This window comes from Molossus molossus, unplaced genomic scaffold (genome assembly GCF_014108415.1).
Source record: "Molossus molossus isolate mMolMol1 unplaced genomic scaffold, mMolMol1.p scaffold_m16_p_5, whole genome shotgun sequence".
NCBI lineage: Eukaryota > Metazoa > Chordata > Mammalia > Chiroptera > Molossidae > Molossus > Molossus molossus.
In genome coordinates this window covers 17279731-17307729 of record NW_023425388.1, presented here as the reverse complement: position 1 = coordinate 17307729, position 27999 = coordinate 17279731, and positions in this window count along the sequence as shown.

Below are 27999 nucleotides of genomic sequence, written 5' to 3'. Positions count from 1 at the left end.
TCTTGTTCTAAATCCTGGTTGCATCACTACTTTGTGTGAATTTTTTAAAATGAGTTAATTGTCTTGTACCACATATTCCTCATCTGTGATAAATGTATAATAATTATATATAAAATACTGACGTTTTGGAAAGATAAAAGGTATTAATGAAGCTAAATCACTTTACAGTTTCAAGTAATTCATAAGTTGGCATCAAATATTTATGTTCCAAATGTAAGAGAATCTAGGTATAAAAAAACAAAAGCAATTCCTCCTCACTTAAGTAGAAGTCCTCAAGGAAATGTGATAGATCCCATGGACATGTTTCTAACGCTAAAAACATGGCCATTTGAGACGTGTTCGTGTAGATGAGAGTAAGAGGAGAAAATGCCTCATTACTGGATAGATTTGGGAGAGGAGGGGGAGAACATGAGAATTTTAAGCCGCCTCAAACGTCCAGCTTGACTGGTATTTCGGAGATGACAGTGAGCAAGGTCAGTGGTGTGACATAAGGTTGGAGGAGTAAGCAGGAGCCAGACCAGAATGTAACAGTGAGAGACTTTCAATTAACTCTTTTCCTCTCCACCGACAACTAATTCATCTGGCTCTGAGCCAGCCCTATTAGTTTTCTTTCGTAAACTTGAAGTTTCCAAGCTTATTCTGGCCCCTGAGTATCAATATTTGCTGTTGCCACTCCTTGACGCCCCAAGTCCTGGACCGGCTACTTCCTGTCAGTCAGGTCTCAGCTCAGTCTCTCTTCCTGGCTGTGTCTGTCTTGACCCATGGCCTAGGGTCTGTCTTTGTCATATCACCCCAGCTTGTTGCATTTTCTCCTTTTAACTTATCAATACTTGAACTTTTAAAAAATAACTGGACACAATGTATAACTAGGACACAAGTGCGTCGTTTGTTGGTGATAAAAGATTTATTCTTGTGGTACCATAGATGCCTCATTCCGTGGCAAATTTGGAGCAGGCTACGAAGTAAACTAAAGGCTCCATACATTGCATTTAACAAATGTGGACTTTTACACTGTGTGATTGGAATGTCACCGACTCCCTGAGTGTGTCACATGGTTTGAAGAAAGAGTGTATCATCTATGTCTAACTCTCTCTCTGTGTCTTTCAAAAAGAAAATTCTTTCTAATTAGAAATGACCTTTAACAAATACATGTTTCAAGGAAGAAAGAACAATGATATGTTTTTGCTGTTCTTATTTTGAAACCTACTTTTAAAGAGTGTAGACTACTGGTTTTTAATGACCTTGCATAAGTTTTAAAGAACTTCTTTAATTTTAGAATAAAGATTTACAAATTTAAAATTTGTTCCTCTGAAAACTGAAAAAGTGGCTTTCAGCTAACCTCATGCATTTTAAGTGAATATTTATTTCCAAAATGCTGTTTTGGAATATAAATTTATTATTGCATTTCCTATTCTTTGTCCCCAGTATGAAGCTTTTATTCATTAAAGAACCTTATTCTATTTAGTATTGCTTTCAGTAAAATAGGAAATCCCTGCACATACTTTTGAAGAAATGAATGAATAAATGGGGCAAAAAAGCACGATTCTTATATTAACAATAAAATGAGAAAAATAAGACAGATAACCCAAAGGTATGATATAAGTCAAATCAATTATGTAAAACAAATATAACAAATGCGAAGAGAAATAATGGCAAGAAAAATGTAAATTGCATTATTTTAAATCATGTTCAAGACCCCTTCTTGCAAACATGATGAAATACATCATGGAAGAAAAAATAGTCTTATTAAAAAGAACTAGAAAAAAATTCAACAACTACTCCTCTAAAAAGTGGCATTTGCAAAAACAACCAAGAATTATTTACGAAGGAAATAGCTGGATTTAACTACCTGGGAGTAAAGAACCTTGGGGAGGTGAGCTGATGATCTTCTTTGACCTTGATGCTCTCAGGAATTAAAATGCAAATCTGGTCTGTGGCTGCTTCTGTTTTTTCACACCAATTCCCAGCTGAATTCTCCAATTACTTTCTTGCCAAAGTATGTTGCTGGTTCACAAAGGCCGGTGGCTGTCTTGCTTACTCAGATTATGGCTTGGTTGTAGGTACACGTGTTTACTTGGGTCTCTGAGCGTGATCTAAGTTTTCCAACACTTTCCTTGCTCTCATAGGTTCAGTATTAATTCTCCTTCTCACACCCCCGCCTGCCTTCTTCCATCTGCACTCCAATCTCTCCATTTTCTGAAGGGAAACAGTGCTTTCATTCTGTAGTGAAAATGGAGAAGGATCTAGGCCCAGTTCCTCACATCTCCTAAACTGCTATGTTTCCCTCCCTTTTCTAATTTATTCAGCAAAATGGATACTTCGGGACTTACTCTTCTTGTGAGAGCTGATGGGGTTTGTCTGCACCAAGGTGCATTCGCTCCCAATCTCTATGGCACCCAGTAGTCTTACACTGTCTGACCCATCAGCACTGGACCTCACCAACTTTTTGGATCTTTAAGCTAAACTCCTTTTACAGGTGTTCAGTTATGTTCACCCGCTGTGAGCATGTACTTGGATTCCCTTTCCCCCTGTAGGCACCAGCTCTCTTTAGATTTTGAGCCAGTTGCTTGCAGTCCAACCTTCAAATGGCTTCAAAAATATCAGTGAATGTGCATAGTTTGACATATTATTATTGTCAGGTTAGAAGAAATGCAGCATGTGGCTTTCTACACAGCGGGGAAGAAGCCAGCAGTCCATCGTTTTAGCAATCTGCCATATAGCCCAGTCTTTGAACAGAGAGCCTTCTACCTCCACCCATCAGCTTCTTCAGGCCAAATTCTTCTTCTAATCACTTCTTGTGTGCTAATTAAGGCAATGATCCCCATCACTTTACTCTTCAATAAATCATCCCACTGATAAATCTGTGTTCTTTTTCTGGTGTCAGTCTACTTAATGAATTCATTACTTTTTTTTTTTTCAGGATTTTATTTGAAATAGCATCATTATCACTATCATCACCATTTTCTTCATCTTTAACATCATTATCATCATCATTGTCATTATCACCATCATCATCATCTCTTTAGCAGCCCTTATTTTGTTACATTACATTGACAGCAGCTTTTACTATCCATCTTATCTCTCACTCATAATAATAACAATAAAAAAAAAAAAAAAACAGATTTCATTTTTGGTCCCCTGTTAATTCTATGCCATTTTCAGGATGTCAGTGGTATTTTTAAGGAAATGAATGTAAGCATGTTTACTCAGTCTGTCATCCTGTACTGCATTCTCTATGATTTGGGGATTTTAGCTCTTCCTCCTAAACTCATTCATCCTTTAAACTACACTTGTCTGTGTTTAATCCCTACACCAAAGTTATATTTTCTTTCGTATTCAACTCTAACTTGTTAAACGGTCACAATGTCTCAGGATGAAAGCCCTATATGTGGTGTGAAAGGTGATTACTTGTAATAATTGATCTTCAGCACCTTGTCTTCAATCAGTGCTTTGCTACTCAAATCAGTCCTGAGTATACATCTTATATTGCTAGAATAGATTCAAGTGAATTAGGATACTCTGTCCAGAAGTAATTCTAATAAAAAAGATAAAAGAGGGACATGTCCAATCAGACAATAATATTTAATGTGAACATGCATTGCTAAAAACCATATGAAGTGGTATGGATCAGACAGAATGTATTAGAAGTCTTTCCATTTTCCTCTAACATTTTAATACACATAAGAATACATATATATGCACGTTTTGTGATTTTAAATCATATTTCAAGAAAAAGGACTGCTTTAAAAAATATATCAATGGCCCGAGGAAATTAGTTAAGAGTTGGAAGTCATAGCACATTAAATCACTGTCATGAGAAAAAGTAACATTCTCCCTGCATGGCCCCTGGATGTTTCCCTCAATAGCCTAGCCAGGAAGTGCCTGCCAACTAAGGCTTCTTGACCCCTGGCTGAAAGAACCCCTTGCTGATATGCAAATTTGTCAAGTATTCCGCATCTAAAGACAGCATGATCTTCACCCCATCAAGACTATAACTCTGATTGCAAAGCTCGGTGTCTTCTGACTTGGCCTATTTATTTACACTCCCTCTTTGTACAAGAGATATATATGTTGTCCTCTCCTGCAGCAGAGCCCAGCCTGTCTCTCTGGTCTGCCTGCATCTCCACAAGATGTCAAGAGTCTTAGGAAACAATAAGATACTAGAATCTTGATAGACCTATGCTGGTCAATTTTTCTTTTCTTTTCAATTTTTATGTTAATTATTTTCTTGTTTTGAGCACACAACATGTCATTTGTGGTGTTCATCATTACCCTTGCTGATATCTATTGTTATATTACATGTCACAAAATTATTTAAACTAAAGTAAGAGATATTAAGTAAAGAAAGACAAATCATATGTAGAATCATCTGATGCAAAATTATAATTATTTTATAAGCATAAAATTAAAGAAAAATAGCAATTTTATTGTTTTAAATGAAAAACTGTGTCCTACAATGAAACATATTAAAATGATTCTGTATTTCTAAATGTATCACTGAAGATACTAAGAGATACATGACAAACAGGAAAAATATTTGTGATGTAACTATGGTCATTTTTATCATTATAAGTGAAATAAGTCTTAATAGTGATGTAGTAAATGATATAGTAATATTGTAAATTGGTTAGAGCATAAATAACTTATCTGCCCTGTTGTACTCTCAATTCTATACAGCATGAACATTATAGAAAGTTCTAGAATTTCAATAACTGCCAATTATTTAGTCCTGCACAAGCACAAAGTATAAAAAAAAATAATGGCCCATTTTTTACAAAACAAATGCTCTTTTGATATGCAAAACAACTGAAGTGCTTGAGTCTAATATTCAATTTGGTTGTTTTCTGCATACAGTTATGAGCTAAGTTCTTATTGTCATAGTATCTTCCAAAACATCTTGCTGTACACTGGGAGGCATTGCATGGTCAAAGCTCTTGGTTTTAAAGCTGAAAGAAGAAACAACAAAAATACTGATGGAACCCTAGCCAGACAGCTCATTTGGATAGAGTGTTATCTCTCCTCCCAGTACACCAAGGTTGCAGGTTCGATCCCTGTCAGGGCACATACAAGAATCAAACATAATGAGTGCGTAAATAAGTGGAACATTGGTCTACTGATGTCATCTTAAAGGATAAGAGATATTTCTTTCTTACAGATGCATAGTACTCCATTGTGTATATGTACCACTGTTTTTTTATCCATTTGTCAACTGATGGACATTTGGGCTGTTTCCAGATCTTAGTGATTGTAAATAGTGCTGCTACGAACATGGGGGTACATATATTCCATCTGACTTGTGTTTCAGGCTTCTTAGGGTATATTTCTAAAAGTGAGATTACTGGGTCAAATGGCAATTCATTTTTTAATTTTTTGAGGTAACACCATATTGTTTTCCATAGTGGCTGCACCAGTCTGCATTCCCACCAGCAGTGTACTAGAGTCCCCTTTTCTCCACACCCTCGCCAACACTTGTTGATTGATGATTTGTTGATGGCGGGCATTCTGATAGGTGGAGGGGAAAATCAGTGGGGGGGGGGAGAAGAAACATCTGTAACAAAAATAAATTAATTAATTAAAAAAATAAATGGAACAAACAACAAATCTCTCCTTCCTTCTTTCCTTCCTTCCTTCCTTCCTTCCTTCCTTCCTTCCTTCCTTCCTTCCTTCCTTCCTTCCTTCCTCCCTCCCTCCCTCCCTCCCTCCTTCTCTCTCTCTCTTTCTTTCTTTCCTTCCTTCACTTTCTTTTTCTTTCTTTCTTCTCTCTTCCTACGTCAGGATTTAGCCAAGGGAGAGAGATTAGAAAAACCAGGGTCTTGCTTTTTTGCTGTTTATTATTACATCTCCAATTTCAATGATTTTTGTCTTATTTAATTTACCGAAAAAATGATATGAGCTATATCTAGGTCCTTTAGGAATCTTACACATCAATCAATACTCCACGCTTACTTACTTTTGGGGGATAATATCAATTTATTCAAATGATAAAGGCATCTATTTGCCTTTATTATATTATATTATATATGATGTACCAAATATACATAGAAAATATGAAAATATATCACATGTTGATTTAAAGAGAATTTAAAACTTCTCAAAATTAATCATTTCTGAATTGCCAGTGTATTCAATTGAGTAAACCCTGCGCATTACACGTGGAAGCCTGGACAAAGACTTTCTTATTGTACTATGTAAGCAGCACATTTCAAAAGCATAATTGGCACTCAAAAGGAGAGCTGTAAGTGAGTGAATATATATATGAATGAATGAATAAATGAATGGACAATAATCATAATAGGAAGTTAGTGGCAAAATAAAAATCAACACATAAAAAATATTCTCTCAAACATTGAAATTGGATTTTCTCTCTCTTTTTTGTTAAACTGATATTTGGAAGCTCATAGACTGTATGTCTTTTTATCCTCATAATTAAAGCTTCAGTATTTTATACTATAAGAACTACACGAAATCAGACAAGTAGTAATAGTGAAGCATACACAACGTTGGCAGAATAAATGTGTTAAATCAAATCAAACTTGTTAGGATTAGGTTGAGCCTATATTCATGATAATGGCTTGGATGCTTTAGGTATAAGATAGAAAAGCTCATTATGGAAGGCTTTTCCCCCCAAAAAATTGATTTGTTTTCTTGTATCTGATTTTTTCAAACTCTGAAATAAAACCTGAATATTTAGTAAACTATAAATTTGTTTAAAGAGCCAGCCATTTATGTAAATGCCTTTGTACTTTGATAAAAAATATTTTGTAATGCCAAAAATATGTCATTAAAATATGTTTGTATTTTTTGGTTGAATTGGTAATGGTAAGCATCTGTAATATGTCAGTAAAATATGTTTCAAATTATTGCCAAATTTCTCAGCATTTTATTTTGTGGGTAATAAATGTCTCATTAACACACACTCAGAATAGGAAGATTTTAATCAGTATCTTGATACCTCAGAGTTTTAAAGTTTAAATTGAATCGAGAAATAATTGATTTATAGAAACTTACAGTTTGAACAATTGCATAATAGATGTACCTTCTTTCCTGCCCCAATAGCCATGTGCTCTTACACTCTGCACTTTTCTTATTTGAGAGGAATCAATTATTTAGAAATTTTTGACAATAGGCCTCATGTTGTTACCAGACTATTTGCATATCCAGCAGTGTCTTGATCTATACCCCACCCCCTTTTTGCATCTGGAAAGTCACTTTTGTGTTTTATTCAGACATCATTATCTACAACTGGAATAGCTCAATTTCCTGCCTGTGGAACTTGGTCAAGCCACTCAAACTCTCTGTGCTTACATTGCTTAAAAGAACAAAAATTAGAATTAGGATAATATCAATTTTATTGTGTTATTATGACGAATGGATAAAATAATATGTGCAAAGCATTCAGAACCTTGAATATAGCAAGCAATTTACAATGTAATTTATATTATTGTTATCTTTATCTCACTATTCTAGGCCAGGCCTTTATCATGTGCTATTGAAGGTGTTAGAATAATTTCTCAGTGAACAACTATGTTTCCAGTATTGAAATGTTCTGCTACGCAAACAGCTTCTTAATATTTTAGAAATTAAAATCCAAGCTAATGATTAAAACTCTAAATAGTTTATTTACAAGGTTAACTAGTTTTTTTTTTGTTTTTGTTTTTGTTTCTGTTTTAGTTTGTTTGTTTGTTTTTGAAAATCTGGAATAAAGCCTTGAAATTAAATTCAGAAAAACACAAGTACCATATAATTTCACTCATATGTGGAATAATGAACAAAATGAACTAACAAGCAACGTAGTGACAGACTCCTAGAGAATAGGCTGACAGCTGTCAGGGTTGGAGGGCTGGGTGGGGTGGTGGTGAAGGGATTGAACAAGAAATAATAAAAAAGGGAAAAAACTCGTGGACACAGACAATAGTGTGGTGATTGCCAGTGGTTGAGGAGAGGTGGAGGAGGGCATCGTGAGGATAAAAGGTGATAGACAGGCACTTGACTTGAGGTGGTAAGCACACAATACAGTGTGTAGATACTCTGTTGTAAAACTGTGCACTTGAAACCTGTATAATTTTGTTAACCAATGTTATCCCAAAAATTCAATAGAAAGTTTTGTGTCATGATACCAATAGATTGATCCTTACTTTTGTTACTAGTCACTAGCCCAAAAGCAAATGATATCATTTTCCCTTAAAAAAAAAAATTACATTTCTAAGAATGGGGAGTCATAGCTTGATTCTCATATTTATGAGTAATAATTTAAAAATTATAAATTTTAAAAATAAAACTTGAAGCAAGTTCTCTTATAAGTAACACTCAATGACTTTGAGTAATTATTATTATTATTGTTGCAATTATAGTTTTATTATATCCTGTGTACTTTTTTTAAATGTTTTTTATTGATTTATTAGAGAGAGAGGAAGGGAGAGAGAGAAAAATCAATGTGAGAGAGAAACATTGATCAGCTGCCTCCTGCACGCCCCGCACTGGAGATCAACTGCAACCCAGGCATGTGCCCTGACCAGAAATTGAACCTCTCAGTCCATGGAATGACACTCAATGCACTGAGCCACACCGGTCCATGGAATGACACTCAATGCACTGAGGTACATTGGTCAAGTACCACGATTTTAATATGGCAGAAATGAACTGAAAATGTAAAGTTAAAATGAAGGTTAACGATTGAACCAAAAATAAATTTCTCTGGAGAATTGATTTTAAAGTGTATTTTATTAATACACTTTTGGACCTGGCAGGTTTGGCTCAGCCGTTAGAGTGTTGACCCACACAGACCAAAGAGTCAGGGTTTTGATTCCTGGTCAAGAGCACTTACCTCAGTTGTGGGTTCCATACCCAGCCTTGTTCAGGGTTGTGCAGGAGGCACTGGGTTCAAATGCATACCATTTATTGTATAGTGAAGATCTTATAACAATTTAAAAAGTAGTAATTTCAGCTTTATATGCCACACTGGAGCAGCCCTTCCTATGGCCGTTGGTATGATCATCAATACATATTGAGCTGGAGAGCACACACTCAAAATCTAACTCTTGAGCACTGTTGAGACTGCTCTAGAAGGTAAAACTCCAGAACCCACGTGCTTCTGCATCTAGTGCTACCTTACTGATAACATACACAAGAAGGAAAAATGCAACCTTATAAGAGTGATTTATTTTCCTCAAAGAAACAAAATGTGTATTTTACGATGGTAAGAACACCTTCCAGGGCATCTCATATTATAAGGGTGAGTTGAGAAACTCAGCATTGTTAGCAAGTCCATGTAGTAAATTTAATATACTTGTTTATCTTTTTTTGAGAACTACAGAATCTAAATATTAATTTTAATTTCCCTCTGAAAAAGCTCATCAACAAGTATTTCTAAAGCCAGCACCCACTTGGTAAAAAAAAAAAAAAAATCCATTGTCTAACTTCTTGTGTTCTGAATGTTGAATGAAACCTTTTAATGAGCCCAGCCAGTGTGGCTCAGCGGTTGAGCATAGATCCATGCACCAAGAGGTCGCTGGTTTGATTCCCAGTCAGGGCACACGCTTAGGTTATGGGCCAAATCCCCGGGGGGGCATGCACGAGGTGGCTAATCAATGTTCCCTCTCATCAATGTTTCTCTCTCTCTCCCTTCCTCTCTCCCCAAAATCAATAAAGAAAAAAAAAACACCTCTTAATGAGTCATCATTTTGATAATGACAGTGAAACCAATGTTACTGACAGAGGTGTTCTTCCCTAGGAAGCCTTTAACATGTTACTTTTGTTAATTGTTTATTTTGATTTTCTTCAAATTTATTAATCTAAAAAATAAGTCTCTGTTTAAAATTAATTATTTTTCCCAGAAAATGGAAATAAAAATATTAATAATAACTCAAACACAATCATTTATGTTCAAAAGTTAACAAAAAGTAAAATAGAAAACATCATTATTAAAACAAAACATAGCTGATTTGTTTTCATCAATAAACCATAATCCATGATATGCTTTAAAATATGTTTAGAATGGCCTATTTTAATTATGTAAAATTTTAATGTTAATTTATTCATGTGATTGACTGCAACTAAATATGAGGAGTTAATACCTCATTTTATGTTTTACATATGGTGTGTGATAGTAAAGGATATTTAACATGCAAATGAATGTTATTTTTCCTCTTAAAAACTTCATTTAGAAGCCTTCATTTTCTAAACTTAGATTACATTGTCATTGTCAACCAGAAAGAAAAGAGATACCAGAAAATTAAGTTTGTATTGTTTAGGTCTCAAGAGGTCCAGGACTTGACATATATCAAACATTTGGAAAAAAAAATATATATGGAGGTTTATAGTTTTTCTGCAACAAGTTACATTTTCAACACACACACACACACACACACACACACACACACACACACACCTGTCTATGGTAGGAGGGGAGTTTGACAGAAACTCAAACCAAATAAGATCAAGTGTGGGCTTTGCATCTCGCTTGCTGTCCTTCACCTCTATTTACATGGGAGTAGAGAACAGTGTAAGCCTATGCTGTTAGGCAGGGAGCTAGAATATTTAAGAAGTCATTGCACCATGGTGAAGTACAATGTTGATGGATTCTGTCCCCTCAGAGTTTGGGGAAGGTGGCTTCTTCTCCAGCCACACCTCCAGAATGTAAGACTAGAAATAGCATTCAGGCATTAGTCTACAGGTTGGCAAAGGTCATCTTATGGAGGACCTTTCAATGTCCCATTTGGGCATAACATCCAATTAAGTGAGAAAAAACTTAATCATGCAAAAGTCTAATTTTAATAGGATTTTATTTGGGAAAACTAGAAAAATTCCTTTTTGTTTACAGAATATATGGTTCAATTACATATAATTTGCTGTACATGTTTTAGGAAATCAGGTTTTTTGGATTTTTTATTTATGCATAATATGTTTTCCTTAACTTCATTATTTTCTAATACAGGTATTATCTTTGCTTGTTTAGTCTTAGTAGTAATGCCATTTTAAATAATAATGTTCTATCTTTTGCCTTTAAGAAAACTAATTTTTATCCTGCACTTTAAAAAATACATACTAGTTTTTTGATATCCAACAGGTCAACTATTTCACACTTTTATGCTTTATATTCATATCACTCATCATGATCTGAGTATTTTTGTGCTAACATATTTTAAAGTCAGATTGACCTTGTACCCACATGCCAATGAATGTGTGTGTACAGGAAGCAGTATTTTCACTCTAATGAGGTGAACCAGAAAGTGCATGTCCTCCTAACACTCCTTATTTTAAATGCTGTTATTGATTTATTTACTTAAAGGCTTTTGCTTTACAGGGTCGCTATGGATATTGAACCTCAATTACTGCATTTTGAATTTATTTTCTACCTAGAGAATGGTGCTTATCCCAGCACAATTATAAGAGTTATGCTTGGTAATTTTTTCATCATCTATAAGTACTAGGCAAGAAAACATAAAAAGTCTTGCTATATTAAGAAGCAACATGCTTCATTGATTGCCATTATGTCAGGAAAGTGAGTGAGAGACTTTTAAGAGTTAAGTTTTAGGAACAAAAATTAATCTGTTGACTATTGCCTGAGTTTCAAAACCACTGGATTAACTCCATTTTATTGATCGGGTACAATGTAGCCCTAAAAGTAAATGTGTTTGGGGTTGAAAGAATTAGAGAAAGTGAGCTATAACATGAAAGCATGAAAATACCAAAGACAATGTATAAAGCCCCATCTTTAAGTGGGTCCATCAACTCAACTCAGCAAGTCACGTGATGCCTTGTGTTTATTTTATATAGTCTTTAAGAATCAAGTTACATAAGTGTGGAGGTTACATGTACATGAATACACCTCGGAGACTGGAGAAGCATCAGGGCACCTCTTTGTTCCTACTGAGTGGCTGAAGAGGCAACTGAGACAGGTTAACTTCTTTGAGTCTCAAGGTTATTAGTGCTCATCGCTAGACAAAGGATACTTAATAGTAAAGACAATTGATGCTGAGCAAATATTTGCTTTCAAAGACTGCACCTAGAACCTAAACACACTGGGGTTTCTTTAAAAATATCTTAATTTCATTGATACTTGATGCAGAAATTGTGATACTTAGGCCATGAGATGTTTCTTCCAGACAGTGAGTCAGTAAAAATGAGCTAAGGAATTATTCTTGCCAGAAGGCAACTTCAAACTCAAGTAATTTTTATCAATCAACTTGCCTAATTATTGCAGCTGAGAAAAATTCCTGAGAATGATCTTTAAGTGTGTAACTGCCCTAATAATCACCTTATTTTATAATACTATATCTTGCTCTGTTCTAAAGAAAACAGTTTTTTTCAACATGTGTACATATGTAATTTTCTCTAAGCTGGTTTGTAAATGTCATAATTAAATATATGTGTTTTGCTGTTTTGAGGAAAGCAGAGTTACTTTTTAAATGATAATGATTTTCTGACAGCTCTTTTTCTGTTTGGTTTATGCATTGACACACCTTTAGTTTAGTTTCACAATTGTGTGATTTAATTCACCCACTGACAGAAATCATACAGTAGCCTCTGTCAAATATCCCTGTAAAGTATTTTAAATATGAAAAGAAAAATTGGCATATCTAAATAGATCTTATTTTGGTAAGAACATATATTTTCCCACATAAAACTTTTAAGATCCCACTTACATAAACACCTGTTCTGGCTGTTGTTTCCAGTTTAATGAGTTTGGGGAGGTTCATATCTCTGAACTGAGAGTAGTTCTATCATTCTGACATTTAATTTTGTTTCTCTTTTATAAATGCCTTGTAAAAAGAGAATCATTTAGAATCTGTATTTTATCTACCAACATCTGTCTCAGTTACCCACTGTAACAAAGTGTACATACTTCTTAAATCACAGATTGATTCAATTTTTCAGGTGAAGTTCTCAATATCACAAGTTTTCAGGGAAGTATTAAAGTAATATATTACAAAAAAAATATTTACTCCTTCATTACATACATAATTAGAGGTAGAGATCAAATGTTTCTTTTGGTAGGGCAAAAGTAGGTTTATAATTGTGAGTATGCAAAACAGTTTATTATTTTATTATTAATTACTAATGATCATACTATTTTCCATATGAACAACTGGAAACCTACTTTTGCCCCAACCTATATAATTGATAAACACAAAATTTCTGCATCTACAGAGTGAAATGATTTGGAGACTTGAAACTATTTTAGGGGAGATTCTTCCTTTTGAAAAACAAAGGAGGGGAGTTGAATATAATTTTAGCAACGATTAGTTTGAGCTTTAAGATCAGAATTATCCTATAAAATTTAGTTACAGACATTTAAAAATGTAAAATCATCAGACTAAGTTCTTTCCCTATTAAAGTTCTCTAAATAAATAAATAAATAAATAAATAAAATAATCATAATATGTAAGATGTACTTAACTTTTATTGAGCCAAACTTCCATAGTGGCCCAAACCTCCTTCATTCAAACTTATTTATATAAGACTCTGATTGGAAGCGAGCAAGTGGAAGAAGAAAGCTCTAAGGAGAAGGAAATTAATTTCTGGCTAAGTCAAGAGGCATCTAAATTTCAGGAGCAGCTGTAGGCAGAGAAGAGGCATCCATGAGGCCTGCAGCATCACCCAGAGCAACAGCGCCTCTAGTGTTCATTGAGGTAATGACACTCATGACGATTCCTTGCTGGGTGATTGTTTTTGTTTCTTTGTTGTTTATTTGAACAGAAAAGAAAATGTATACATATATATGTGTGTGTATATATATGTGTGTGTGTGTGTGTGTGTGTGTATATATATATATATATATATATATATAGAGAGAGAGAGAGAGAGAGAGAGATCGAGCACACAACATGTCTCTGTATAGCAGTTTGGAAAGACAGAAGCTCAGCAGTTGTGATATATATATATATTTTTTTTTTTTCCATTTTGCACTCTCTTTTTTTGTTTTGGTTGTACTATATACATATACACATGGTCAATAATATATGTGATTTAGCTACTTAAAACAAAAGCCAGTCATTTTTTTTACTTCATATATAGCTACATTAGTCAATGTCAAATCCATCTATTTATAAGTGGGCTGAATGGTCTCCATCATTTCAAGAAAAAGTATGGAACGTCAAACAGAAGCCATGTCTATTATCATTCATGTTGCATTCAGTTAAAAAGATACTCAGTTTTGCATATTATTTCATTATGCATTGCCCGATATTTCTCCCTGAAGAGAAAATTCGAATGCTTATTCAGTTCTTGGCATGCCCTGTTTCTCAAAACCGATCTAGGAAAGAGAATGGTAGTGGCAGTGCATTTACTTGACAGCTAATTGAAATTGCATAATAAGTCAGTCTGATTATCAAAGACAGAAAGGTTAATGGAGTGTGTTTCTCTAAATTTCTACAATGGCTGAGGTTTCTTTACTGAAATAACTGTAATATCCTATATTAGTAGTTACATTATTTAAGCAGCAAAGTTATATTTGAAAGAAAAATGTAATCATTATAAAATATACCCATTTTAGAATATGCAATTCATAAACTTTCTCTGAACACATAATGTCATGTCCTTGTCAAATAAAACCAAACGTGAAGTTTATATATACTCTGCTAAAATCTGCTATGATTTCAAGTTCAGTCTATTTAGTGGGACAATACAACCAGAGAGCATTTTAGGCAAGTAGTATTCAGTCTATTACCTTGCTGCCATTAGCTAGAAACATAAGATAAACACACACATACACACACACACACACACACACACACACACATATACCCAATTCAGCTTTAGTTGAAAATAAATGCAAAGTATATGTTAATGATAAATTTTGCATATGAGGATGACATTTAAATATCAGGTAGCAAGAAAGTGAAGTTCATTTGAGAAATAAAGCTGACTTAGCAAAAAGACAATACCTTACCAACGACCTCACACTAACCTTTTTAATGTAGTGGTTTTTATGTTAAAATAAAAAAGGTCAACTTTAAAAAGTTGAGAAGAGCAAAATACAATCATTTCTGTAATTAACTTAATGTTTAAGGTAAGTTTAAGTGTATTTGTAATATTTGTGAATATTACATCACTGGAATTTATGAACATTTACAGGTTCAATCATGTATTTATCTGTTATTTCAACAAACATTCACTAGGCTCTACTGTGTGGCAGGCACTATTGTAGACCTTGAGGTTTCATTAGTGGACAAAATAAAAAAATGTTTCTCCTCTTGTAACTTGAAAAGACAAAGAGAAATAAGCATATTGAATATCAGTAAGACAATGGTAATTGCTAGAGAGAACAAATAAGAAGGAAAGGGTATGTAATGGATCAGAACTAGGAGGGATAGGTTTGCTAGTTGTGGAGTTCCACAGTGAAGACTTCAGAACATAACACAGATGCTTAGGAAAATATCTTCCAAAATCTCCCATTATGTTCTCTTCATTGTGTATAGTTTTATCACATATCTTAAGTATTTGCTGTTCAGTATACATAATTATAGACACGAGACACTTTACAAAATGAAAATCACACTTTACAAACAGCATTTTTGTAGTTTTTTATTGAAAATTATATTTTCAGCATTTAATTTTCTAAATTCACATTTAATGATATTACAAAATAATAAACTTTGTCTTTCATTTATTTTGATTAAGAATGTTTATTATATTTATTCATATGTTACTTTCAGTAAATTTTTCATTCCTGAAATTATTATTTTTTTTATCCAAAGTTGCTTTTTAAAAACTGACACCAATTATTTAAATCTTCTTTTTTAAGACATTTTGTAATATCATGCTATAGTTTTAATCTGTTTAATGGACATACCTTTCAGGTATGTTTTCAATTTTATCTTTATGTTTACTTTTTATATCAATTTTGCCTATGCTTTCACCTAGATATTTCATACACACACGTGCACACACACCTTTTTTTTTAACCTGAGCTTTCCTGAATTCTAGATGACAAGGAGGGTAAGGTAGCCATTGTAACTTTGAAATAGCTTCAAAATTTTCTCTTTTTCTAGTTTTGTGAAGAGATCAAAATGTTAGTTTAATTTTTTGAACTCTCCTGAACTTGTTGTTTTTCATTTTGATCTGGATCTCCTTTACATTTGAGCTCCACCAACCATTTCCTACTCAATTTTGATTTTTTTCCCTTAGCATTATTCATCACAGAGGCCCTTTGAACATTGTGTATTTCCTAGCAGAACCAAACCTGGGTCTCTCTGGTCTGCAGGCCAATGCTCTAACCGCTGGGCCAAACCAGGCAGGGCCATTGTGTATTTCTTTATTCTTGCATTGATATATTGTAATTTTTGATGTAATATTTTGCATTAATTTTGTTATATTTTTTCTTAATTCCATACCTTAATGTTACTTTAAATAGTGCATATATATTTTATCTCTAAACATTTATTACTGTGGATTGCAAAATGGCAGTGGAATGGAAGCTACACAGACAGTATCACAACACCAAACTGGAATTACAACTAAAATAAAGACAAATCGACTGGAAAAAGCAACAGAAAAGCAGCTTGCGAGGATCATATAACCAGGGACACCTACTCAATCCTGGTAGGATTGCAGAGGTGCAAGAGGGGGGCTGGGAACCCACAGATAGCAGCAGCCTTAGCTGAGAGCAGCAACCTTGGGTTAAACTCCCAAGTGGCTGTACAAATGCTAAAATAGCCACGGACACTCACCCTGGGCTCCGGCAGAGAGAGGGCGAAATGGACTGGAACTGTATGGAGACACTTGGAATTTGGAGGGGGCTCAGAGCTTTTTCTGAGTTGCAGCCATGTAGGAAAGTGGCCATCTTGCTCCTTCCTAGAGCTCTGGGAAGAGGTGGCAGCCCCTCCCTCAGAGATTCATCACCACCCAGGTGGGCCATTGAAATGCAAATTGAGGCTCATTAACAACCAGCATCTGCCCCAACCTTGGGAAATCCCCTTACTCTGAGCACCTGAGTGAGTTTTTCATTCAACTGAGAAGCCAAGACTCTACAAGTAACCACTACTGACAGCATCCAGGCAAAAAGCTAAAGGATAACTATACCATTCCTGGGCTAGCAACTCTAACCAGGAAAGACTTGACAGTGGTGTTTAACGTGGGTCCTCCCTTGCTCATCCAAACCCAGGAGATGGGGTCACAAACAGCAGAATTTCAACACGCACAGGGAAAATTTTGCAGGCTTCAAAGCCCACTGTGATAGCCAAAATGGTGAAACAAAGAAACAAAAGCCAAATGAAAGAACAAGAGACCTCTACCGAAGTTGAGATAAATGTGGAGCAATTAATCAAGTTAAATCTTCAGGAAGCTCAACAGCATGAGTAAGGACATAGAAATGTTGAAAATCAACCTATTGAAAATTAAAAGCCACCAAGAATAAATCAAGAATGACATATCAGAAATAAAGAACACATTGGAAGTTCTAAACAGCAGAGTAGAGGAAGCAGAGGATCGCATCAGTCAATTAGAAGACAGGGTAGAAAAAAATCAACCAATCAGAAAACCAAAAGGAAAAAACAATTGAAAAACAGGAAGAAAGCTTAAGAGAACTGTGGGACAACTGGAAACATAATAATATTTGCATCATAGGAGTCCCCAAAGAAGAAGAAAATGAGCAAGTTAGAGAATATATTCGAAAAAATATCGACAGTAATCTTCCTTAATTTGGTGAAGGAAGCACAGAAAGCCCCAACTAAGAAGAACCAAAACAGGACCACACCAAGACACATAGTAATTAAAATGCCAAAAATTAAAGACAAAGAGAGAATCCTAAAAGCAGCAAGAGAGAAGCAACAGGTTACCTACAAAGGAACCCCCATAAGGCTCTCAGCTGACTTCTCAACAGAAACACTACAGGCCAGAAGGGAATGGCATGAGGCAATCAAGGTCATGAAAAACAAGGATCTGAATTCAAGACTACTCTACCCAGCAAGGCTGCCATTCAATATAGAATGTCAAATAAAGAGCTTCCCAGACCAAAAAAAAGGCTAAGGGAATATATTAGCACCAAACCAGCACTGCAAGAAATGTTAAAAGGACTGCTGTAATTGGCAAGAGAAATGGGAAGAAAAATAGAAACACACTAAACAAAAATGGCAATAAGTACATATCAATAATCACCTTAAATGTAAATGGACTGAATGCTCCAATAAAAAGACACAGAGTAGCTGACTGGATAAGAAAGCATGACTCAGATATATGTTGTTTACAAGAGACCCACCTCACAACAAAAGACTCACATAGATTGAAAGTGAAGGGATTGAAAAAATTCTTCCAAGCAAATGTAACAAAAATAAAAATCTTCGGTAGAAAAACTCATATCTGATGAAATAGATTTCAAAATGAAGTCCATAACTAGAGTCAAAGAAGGCCACTACATAATATTGAAAGAATCTATCTAACAGGAAGATATAACCTTGATAAACATATATGCACCCAATATAGGAGCACCAAAATATATTACAAATCTTCTGGAGGACTTCAAAGGAGAAATCAACAGCAATACAATTATAGCAGGTGACTTCAACACCCTGCTGACATCACTGAATAGATCCTCTAGATAAAAATTTAGGAAGGAAACAGAGACTCTAAATAAAACACTAGACAAATGAATTTAATAGATATCTACAGGGAATTACACCTCAAAACTACAGAATTCACATTCTTCTGAAGTACACGTGCGAAATTCTCAAAGATAGAGAACATGATAGGACACAAACTAAATCTCTACAAGTTCAAAAAAATGGAAATCATATCAAGCATCTTCTCAGATCACAATGGCATGAAACTAGTAATCAATTAGAACAAAAACATGCAAAGACATTTGAACATGTGGAGGCTAAATAGCATGTTATTAAACAATGAATGGGTTACCAAGTAAATCAAGGAAGAAATTCAAAACTTCCTGGAAACCAATGAAAATGAACAAACAAAAACACAAAATTGATGGGATGCAGCAAAAACAGTTCTGAGAGGAAAGATTATAGCACTACAGGACTACCTCAAGAAACAAGAAAAATTTCTAATAGACTATCTAACCTCACAACTTAAAGAATTAGAAAGCAAACAAAAAGAAAACGCCAGAGCAAGTAGAAGGAAGGAAATAGTAAAGAACAGAGCAGAAATAAATGACATGGAGATCAAAAAAACAATTCAAAGGATCAATGAAACAAAGAGCTAGTTTTTCGAAAAGATAAACAAGATTGATGGACCCTTAGCTAGACTCACCAAGGAACAAAGAGAGAAACCCAAATACAGAAAATCAGAAATGAAAGAAGAGAAGTAACAACTGACATCACGGAAATACAAAAGATCGTTCACAGCTACTATGAACAACTATATGGCAATAAATTCGGCAATCTAAGCGAAATGGACAAATTTCTAGGAACACATAGTCTCCTAAAACTGAACTGGGAAGAGATAGAAAACTTGAACAGACCAATAACAACTAAGGAAATTGAAGATGTAATCAAGAATCTACCAGCAAACAAAAGCCCAGGCTTGGATGGCTTCATGGAGAAGTTTTACAAAACATTCAAAAAACAACTAACACCCATAACCCTCAAACTATTTCAAAAAATTCAAGAAGAAGGAAGACTTCCAAACTCGTTTTATTAGGCCAGCATAATTCAAATTCCGAAACCATAAAAAGACACTACAAAGAAAGAAAACTACAAGCCCATATCCCTGATGAACATAGATGCCAAAATTCTGAACAAAATACTAGAAAATCAGATCCAGCAATACATCAAAAAAATTATTCACCGTGACCAAGTGGGATTCATCCCAGGGATACAAGGCTGGTAAAATATTCGCAAATAAATAAATGTGATACACCACATAAACAAAATGAAGAATAAAAATCACATGATCATATCAATAGATGATGAAAAAGCATTCGATAAAATTCAGCATCCATTTCTCATAAAAACGCTCAGCAATGTGGGATTAGAGGGATCATATCTCGACATAATAAAGGCCATATATGAAAAACCTACAGCCAATATCATACTCAATTGGCAGAAACTAAAATCATTTCCCTTAACTACAGGAACAAGACAGGGATGCCCACTTTCGCCACTCTTATTTAACATTGTACTGGAAGTCTTAGCCACAGCAATCAGACAGGAAGAAAAAATAAAAGGGATCCAAATTGGAAATGAGGAAGTGAAACTGTCATTATTTGCAGATGACATGATATTATACATAGAAAACCCTAAAGACTCCATCAAAAGTCTACTAGACTTAATAAATAAATTTGGAAAAGTAGCAGGATATGAAATTAATGTCAAGAAATTGATAGCATTCTTATACACCAATGATAAACTCACAAAAAAAGAAACTAAAAAAACAATCCCATTTACCATTGTGGCAAAAAATTAAGATACCTAAAAATAAACTTAACCAAATAAGTATAGAACCTGTTTGCAGAAAACAAGAGGACATTATAAAAAGAAATAGAGGAAGATATAAAAAAGTGGAAGCACATACCTTGTTCATGGATTGGAAGAATTAACATCATTAACATGTCCATATTACCCAAAGCAATCTGTAGATACAATGCAATCCCCATCAAAATACCAATGACATATTTCACAGAACTAGTTCAAATACTTCTAAAGTTCATATGGAACCAAAAAAGACCACAAGTAGCCACAGCAATCTTGAAAAAGAAGGACAAAGTAGGTGGGATCACAATACCAGATATCAGATTATACTACAAAGCTACTGCAATCAAAACACCCTGGTACTGGTGCAAGAACAGGCATATAGACCAGTGGAACAGAATAGAGAACCCAGAATAGGACTCAAGGCAATATGCTCAATTAATATTTGACAAAGCAGGCAAGAGCATACAATGGAGTAAAGACAGCCTCTTTAATAAATAGTGTTGGAAAAATTGGACAGCTACATGCAAAAAATGAAACTAGACCATCAACTTACACCATACACAAAATAACATCAAAATGGATAAATAAATTAAATGTGACCCATGAAGCCATAAAAATTCTAGAAGAAAATGTAGGCAACAAAATTTCGGACATCATGTGCACCAGAATTTTCACTGATACATCACCTAAGGCAACAGAAACAAAGAAAAAATGAACACATGTGACTATATCAAACTAAAAAGCTTCTGCACAGCAAAAGGAACAACCATCAAAATGAAAAGGCAACCCACTGTATGGGAGAACATCATTGCCAATGATGTATCAGATAAGGGGTTACAACTCAACAAAAGGAAGACAAAGAACCCAATTAAAAAATGGGCAGAGGAGCTGAATAGACACCTCTCCAAACAGGACATACAAATGGCCAAGAGACATATGAAGAAATGCTCAACATCACTAATCATCAGAGAGATGCAAATTAAAACAACAATGAGGTATCACCTCACATCTGTCAAAATGGCCGCCATCAACAAAGCATCAAACAACAAGTGCTGGCGAGGGTGTGGAGAAAAGGGAACTCTAGTACACTGCTGGTGGGAATGCAGACTGGTGCAGCCACTGTGGAAAACAATATGGTGTTACCTCAAAAAATTAAAAATTGTACTGTCATTTGACCCAGTGATCCCACTTCTAGGAATATACCCTAAGAAGCCTGAAACACTAATCAGAAAGAATATATGTACCCCCATATTCATTGCAGCACTATTTATAATAGCTACGATCTGGAAACAGCCCAAGTGTCCATCAGTAGACGAATGGATAAAAAAGCTGTGGTACATATACACAATGGAGTACTACTATGCAGCTGTAAGAAAGAAAGATCTCTTATCCTTTGAGACAACATGGAGGGACCTGGAAAGTATTATCCTAAGTGAAAGAAGCCAAGCAGAAAAAGACAAACACCACATGAGCTCACTTATTTGTGGATTATAATGAACATAACAGTCTGAAGAATAGGGTAGACCCAGAGACATGGAAGTAGGGTACAAACTGAGAACCCTTATTGGAGGGAGTGGTAGGGGGAGGGAAGAGATGAACCACAGAACTTATATGCATGTACGCATAACCAATGGACATGGACAACAAAGCCAGGGACGGGGTTGGGGGGATGAGGAGGAGGGTGTCAATGGGTAAAAAAGCAGAAACATCTGTAACAAAAATAAAATTAAAAAAAAAATTATTACTGATATTTATAAACTGAGTTAGTAACTTTTTCTTCCCTGAAATTTCAATTTATTTGTTTACTAGTCATTCACATATTCCTTACTCTTATCTATTAACACAACATTTGTGTTCTGTAAACGTGTTTAATTTTCTACATTGAGTTTTTTAATATTTAACAATCTTACATTTCTAGTTGTTCACATTTTCTCGTTTTTTTCCCTTAAATATTCTGCTTTTTTGCATAAATGAGTATTTTTAATATTGTATTTGGATTCTTTATTTCCATATAAGCTATAACTTGTTTGATTTTTGTCATGTGTAACTCTAGTCTACACTTGAATATTATATTACTTGTATAATGAAATAAATATACTAATAACATGTTTTCCCCCCTGTATTTTACAATATATTCACACATTTATTATAAACTCCATGATTAATTGGTATTTCTTTTTAAACTCTAAAATGTTTTCTAAATAAAATTTTAATAAGGATTTTACATTTTCCCCATATATTTAGAATTTTCTGTGTTTATTTCATTATGAGGATCTGAATTTTTACTTGGAATGTTTTTCTTCTAGCTTAAATAACATACTTTAATTTTTTAAAATGAGTTTGTTATTGAGTAATTAATTAAATTAATTTTTGTCTGAAATGTCTTTAACTTTTATTTCGATGAAGAGTTTTGAAATCCAGATTGAGAGTGTCCTTTTTCTTTTCCCTTCAGCACATTATGAAGTGTTTTATTTTCTCATTTGCATTTTTTCTGATAACACTAGGTTTGTAGCTGATATCTTTGTTGCCTATGCATAGTGTGCCTCTTTTTATCTTACTTCTATTAATATTTTACCTTAACCTTGAATTTAATGGCATAGTTATTAAGTTTCTGTATTATTTCCTGGTGTTTATCTTGCGCTGATCTCTTTGAACTTGTGAAAATTGCAGGTCATACTTTTTTTTTTATCCTCACACGAGGACATTTTTCCATTTTTTGTTCAGGTGCAGTGGGAGGGAGAGAGAGGAACAGAGAGAGAGAGAGAGAGAACATCGATGTGAAGGGACACATCGAGTGGCTGCCACCCTCACGACCAACCAGGTCCGGGGACAAACTGCAACCGAGGTACGTGCCCTTAGCGGGGACCGAACCCGGGTCTCTCAGGATCGCAGGCCGACGCTCTAACCACTGAGCCAAACCGGCCAGGGCAACTGGTCATACTTTTTAAAATTAATTAGCCATGTTTAAAAAGTTGTATGGGTCCTGCTCAGTGTTGCTCAGTGGCTGAGTGTCGACCCTTGCTCCAAGAAGTCACTGGTTCCGATTCCCAGTCCGGGCACATGCCCAGGTTGTGGGCCTGATCCCCAGTGGGGGGCATCCAGGAGGCAGCCAATTGATGTTCTCTCTCATCGATGTTCCTATCTCTCTTTCCCTCTCCTTTCCTCTCTCTCTAATCAATAAAGAAAAATAAAAGTTGTATGATAAAGGAGAGTAGTTCAGGATATAGTCAGATTAATGGATATAAATGGGTACCCATATTAGCATGAGGACAACTCAATTCCGTAAAGAAATTTTAACAAGGAAATATGAAACACATACTTTATATTGATCTTATGGAAAATTAAAAGTATATCTATATTTTTACTGAGGAATGTAATTTACTAAAACAAGAATTTTAAGTGAATATGTTCTTATTAAGTCAATTATGTAAAATTAATAAATTTCAAATTGTTGTGGTTTTGTTAAAAATAATATACTGCTATTAACTTTGCAAATTTCACTTTAAAAACCATAGTAATAATGTTGAATTGAAGATCCGAAGACTGGAATATAAAAGATGAGATTGAATTACTAACCTATCACTTATTAATTGGGATTTATTTATTTACATAATTTAAATATATCACTTAAAAGTTTTAGAAAATATTTCTGATACACTATTAGCAACATAGAGAAACTATTGTTTTAATGCTATTGTTTTAATATGCTAAATTTGTGATGATTTTTATGCAACATAGAAAAGCAATACACAAATCTATACCTTTGTCTTTTTTTCTACTGCTCTTAAGTAAGTACGCTTCGTCACCAACATAGTTAGGAAGTTTCAGAACAGAAAAGTTGTAAGATCTACTGTCTTCCAACATCTACGTGAGCACCAGTTGACGTCTCTGATTAGCGTTGTTTGCAGAAGGGTCCTAAATCTAAATTATTCACTGTATCCAAAAAGATAGACTACTCTAAATGACTAATTTGCTTTTTCTACTCACCACTCTTAGGGGAGAGGGACACTATGTGCATAAATCAGCAGGTAATGTAAGGGCAATTCTCTCTCTCTAAAAAAGAAATTAAAAAAAAAAAAAAGGTCTTGGGCATATAGATAAGAAATTATATTCGATAATGAGCATTGAACGTGAATATACTTTTGCACTAAGTAAAATGATCACTTCAATCAGTTTTATTAGAACTGAGATACTATCAGTAGTAAAGGCAATTTGTTGCTTTAGATGGACTAAAGAGATAATTTATTGTATTATATCATACAACTGTACCCATGTGTTTTCTATTTTATTTTTAATTATGATAAAGTAAGATAAAAATGCATGACATAGGTTTTTTATAGCTGCTTTCTACTATAGAAATTAGTGAAAATATACTAAATTGATGATGCATATGACACATCTGGCATTCAGTTTTTCCTTCATTTTAACTCTAGAATTTTTAATGAGACCAGATATATTTGAAGACAGATTTTTTTTGGGGGGGTGGTACATGCCCCTCGCCGAAACCAACCCCAGGACTTTCTGGTCCACAGGCCAATGCTCCAACCGCTGAGCCAAACTGGCCAGGGCTGAAGACAGATTATTTATTTATTTATTTATTTATTTATTTATTTATTTATTTATTTATTATTTTTATCCTCACCCGAGGACATTTTTCCATTTTTGTTCAGATAGAGTGGGAGGGAGAGAGAGGAAGAAAGAGAGAAACATCGATGTGAAAGGGACACATCGAGTGGCTGCCATCCGCACGACCAACCAGGGCCGAGAACAAACTGCAGCCAAGGTACATGCCCTTAGCGAGAACTGAACCCTGGCTCTCTGGACCATAGGCCGATGCTCTAACCGCTGAGCCAAACTGGCCAGGGCAGAAGACAGATTTTTAATACAAGATTTGTATTGGTAATAAAAACAAACAATAACGGTTACTAGGGAATACGTCATTAAGATCTAAAACATATCAGGACTCTTGAAGACTATAATTCAGATTTTGTTTTGATATTAGTTGGTTCTGAATAAACTCAAAACTGTTCTGGAGTTGATGATATATTCCCATATTATTAACAACCACTAAAAAGCCAAAATCAAGTGTCATTTCAATAAAGTTTGACAAGGGAAATTTTGAAGACATCTGTTAGTATGTGAAATTGGGGAATCATCTGCCCATGATAAGTATAGTTGAACCAGAACAGCTTTTACAAAATTCACCTTCTGTTCTGTGCTTTTCTAGGTATTAGAGAGGTCAGACAGTGCTTCACCCTAACCCCTTTTCTTAAGATACACACATTTATCACTAACAATATGGGGCATTATCTGAATAGACCAAATTTAAATAGTGTCAGAGGAAAAAAAGAGAATATTTCTTCTTACATTAAGTTAAAGCTATGTTCATACTAATAGTAATTTCAGAATAATAACTAAAATAACAACAACTAGACTTCTTCATGCCTTCCAAATCCCCGGAGCCTCAATTCTTATTTCAGCAGCGGCTGAGACACCAGCTCTACCCAACCTCAGGACTTCAGGGCTGTGAGCAGGTACATCAGAAGTGCTTGGAGGTCACGTTCAAGCAGTCCTGGATTAAGGGGGCAAAATGGACACACAGCAGCAGACATATTAATGCAGTAAGATTAATAGCAGCAACAGACTGAACCGTCTCCATGAAGTGGAAGTTTGTCATGTAAAGCTTGGCAAATTGCACTCAAAATCATGAAGTGACTCACCCCAGAACAGAGATCACTGCCCTGTCCAACAGCTGGTGAACAGAAGCAGACAAAATGTGCCTATGTTTAAGAGCTTTTGGTGCTTTTCCAATATTAGTATATTAGTATATTTTAATGGGGTATTCAATATGGCCCTGGAATTATATTGGCCACAGATCTCTAATCACGTGCTTAATATAACTAGGTCCCTAAAGTAAATGGAGATTTATGAAGCCACTTAAAAAAATAAAAGTGACAGACAAGATTTGGACAGAACTTTCAAAGCTAAAGCTTAAGAAAAATATTAAAACAAGAAAAAAATAAAAAGCTCGTTAAAAAGTCATATGGTATGAGATATATAATAGCATGCAAGAATATGTAAAAAGAATACCAAAAGGTGGAAAATATTACAAAAAAGCATAAATACGAATGAAAGTTACACTTGTATGATATATGAGGTGGTAATACAGATAATAGGGAGAGGAAAGAGAATCCAATAAAAATACAAAACAAGTTACCTATGTCAATTGCAAAAAAATTCTCAGGATACACTAGGTAATAATAATTTTGCTATTATATTAAAATATTAATTATTCATATATATAAATTTGAAACTTTTTAGGTATGTAGAAAAATCTATATTTGCATTTGACATTTAGGAAAATATTGATGAAAATGTGAAAAATCTATGCACATACTAGTGAAGCATTAAAACTTTTAGTAAATCAGAAATTTTACAAAATTGAAAAAAACTTTCAGAAAGAAATTACAGGTGAAATGCTAGAAAATAATAATTGGTGTCTTCTTTGTCAACATTGGATATAAAAAATATTTATGAGAAACTATAACCATTAATACATATATTCTTATGAAAAATTAAAAATAATATAGTCTTAAATTCTACTTAAAAACGTTAAAAAGAAAAAAAAGAAGAAATTAAAATCAATGACACAGAAAGATTATTTGAGAGACTTTGACTCATACAATATATAACGAAATTAAATATTAAGAGTTGTAGTGCCCAGCTGGTGTGGCTCAGTGAACTGAGCATCTCAGTCCCATGGACTGAGAAGTCCTGGTCGATTCCTGATAAGGGCACTTGCCCAGGTTTCAGGCTCGATCCCCAGTGGGTTGCGTGTAGGAGGCAGCCAATTGATGTTTCTCTCTCACATCAATGTTTCTATCTCTCTCTTCCTTCCTCACTCTCTAAAAAATCGATAAAAACATATCTTCAAAAAAAAAAAAAAAAAGAGTTGCAGCCAATATATATTTATAATAAAATGTAAATATTCATTAAAAGAAAAAAGTGTTCCCCGGGTGGTGTAGCACAGTGGTTGAGCATCAATCCATGCACCAAGAGGTTGCTAGTTCAATTCCCAGTCAGGGCACATGCCCAGGTTGTGGGCCAAATTTCCAGTGGGGGGCGTGTAGGAGGCGGCCCATCCATGTTCTCTCTCATCTATGTTTCTATTTTTCTCTCTTCCCCTTCCTCTCTCTCTAAAATCAATAAAGAAAACAAATTTTTTTTTAAAGGAAAAAATGTAAATAATATTGTTTAGAAGAAAAGAATATGGCCCTGGCCAGTTTGGCTCAGCGGTTAAAGCGTCGGCCTGCGGTCCGGAGAGACCCGGGTTCGGTTCCCGCTAAGGGCACGTACTTCGGTTGCAGTTTGTCCCCGGCCCTGGTTGGTTGTGCGGATGGCAGCCACTCGATGTGTCCCTTCACGTCGATGTTTCTCTCTCTCTCCCTCCCATTCTATCTGTACAAAAAATGGAAAAATATCCTCGGGTGAGTGATAAAAAAAAAAAAAAAAAAAAAAAAAAAAAAAGAAAAGAATATGGATCTTGCAATTATTCACTGCAATTAAAATGTGGACATTAAGGAGGGATGAGGGAGTAAAAGTAAAAGATTAATTTCTTATATGTCATGTTATT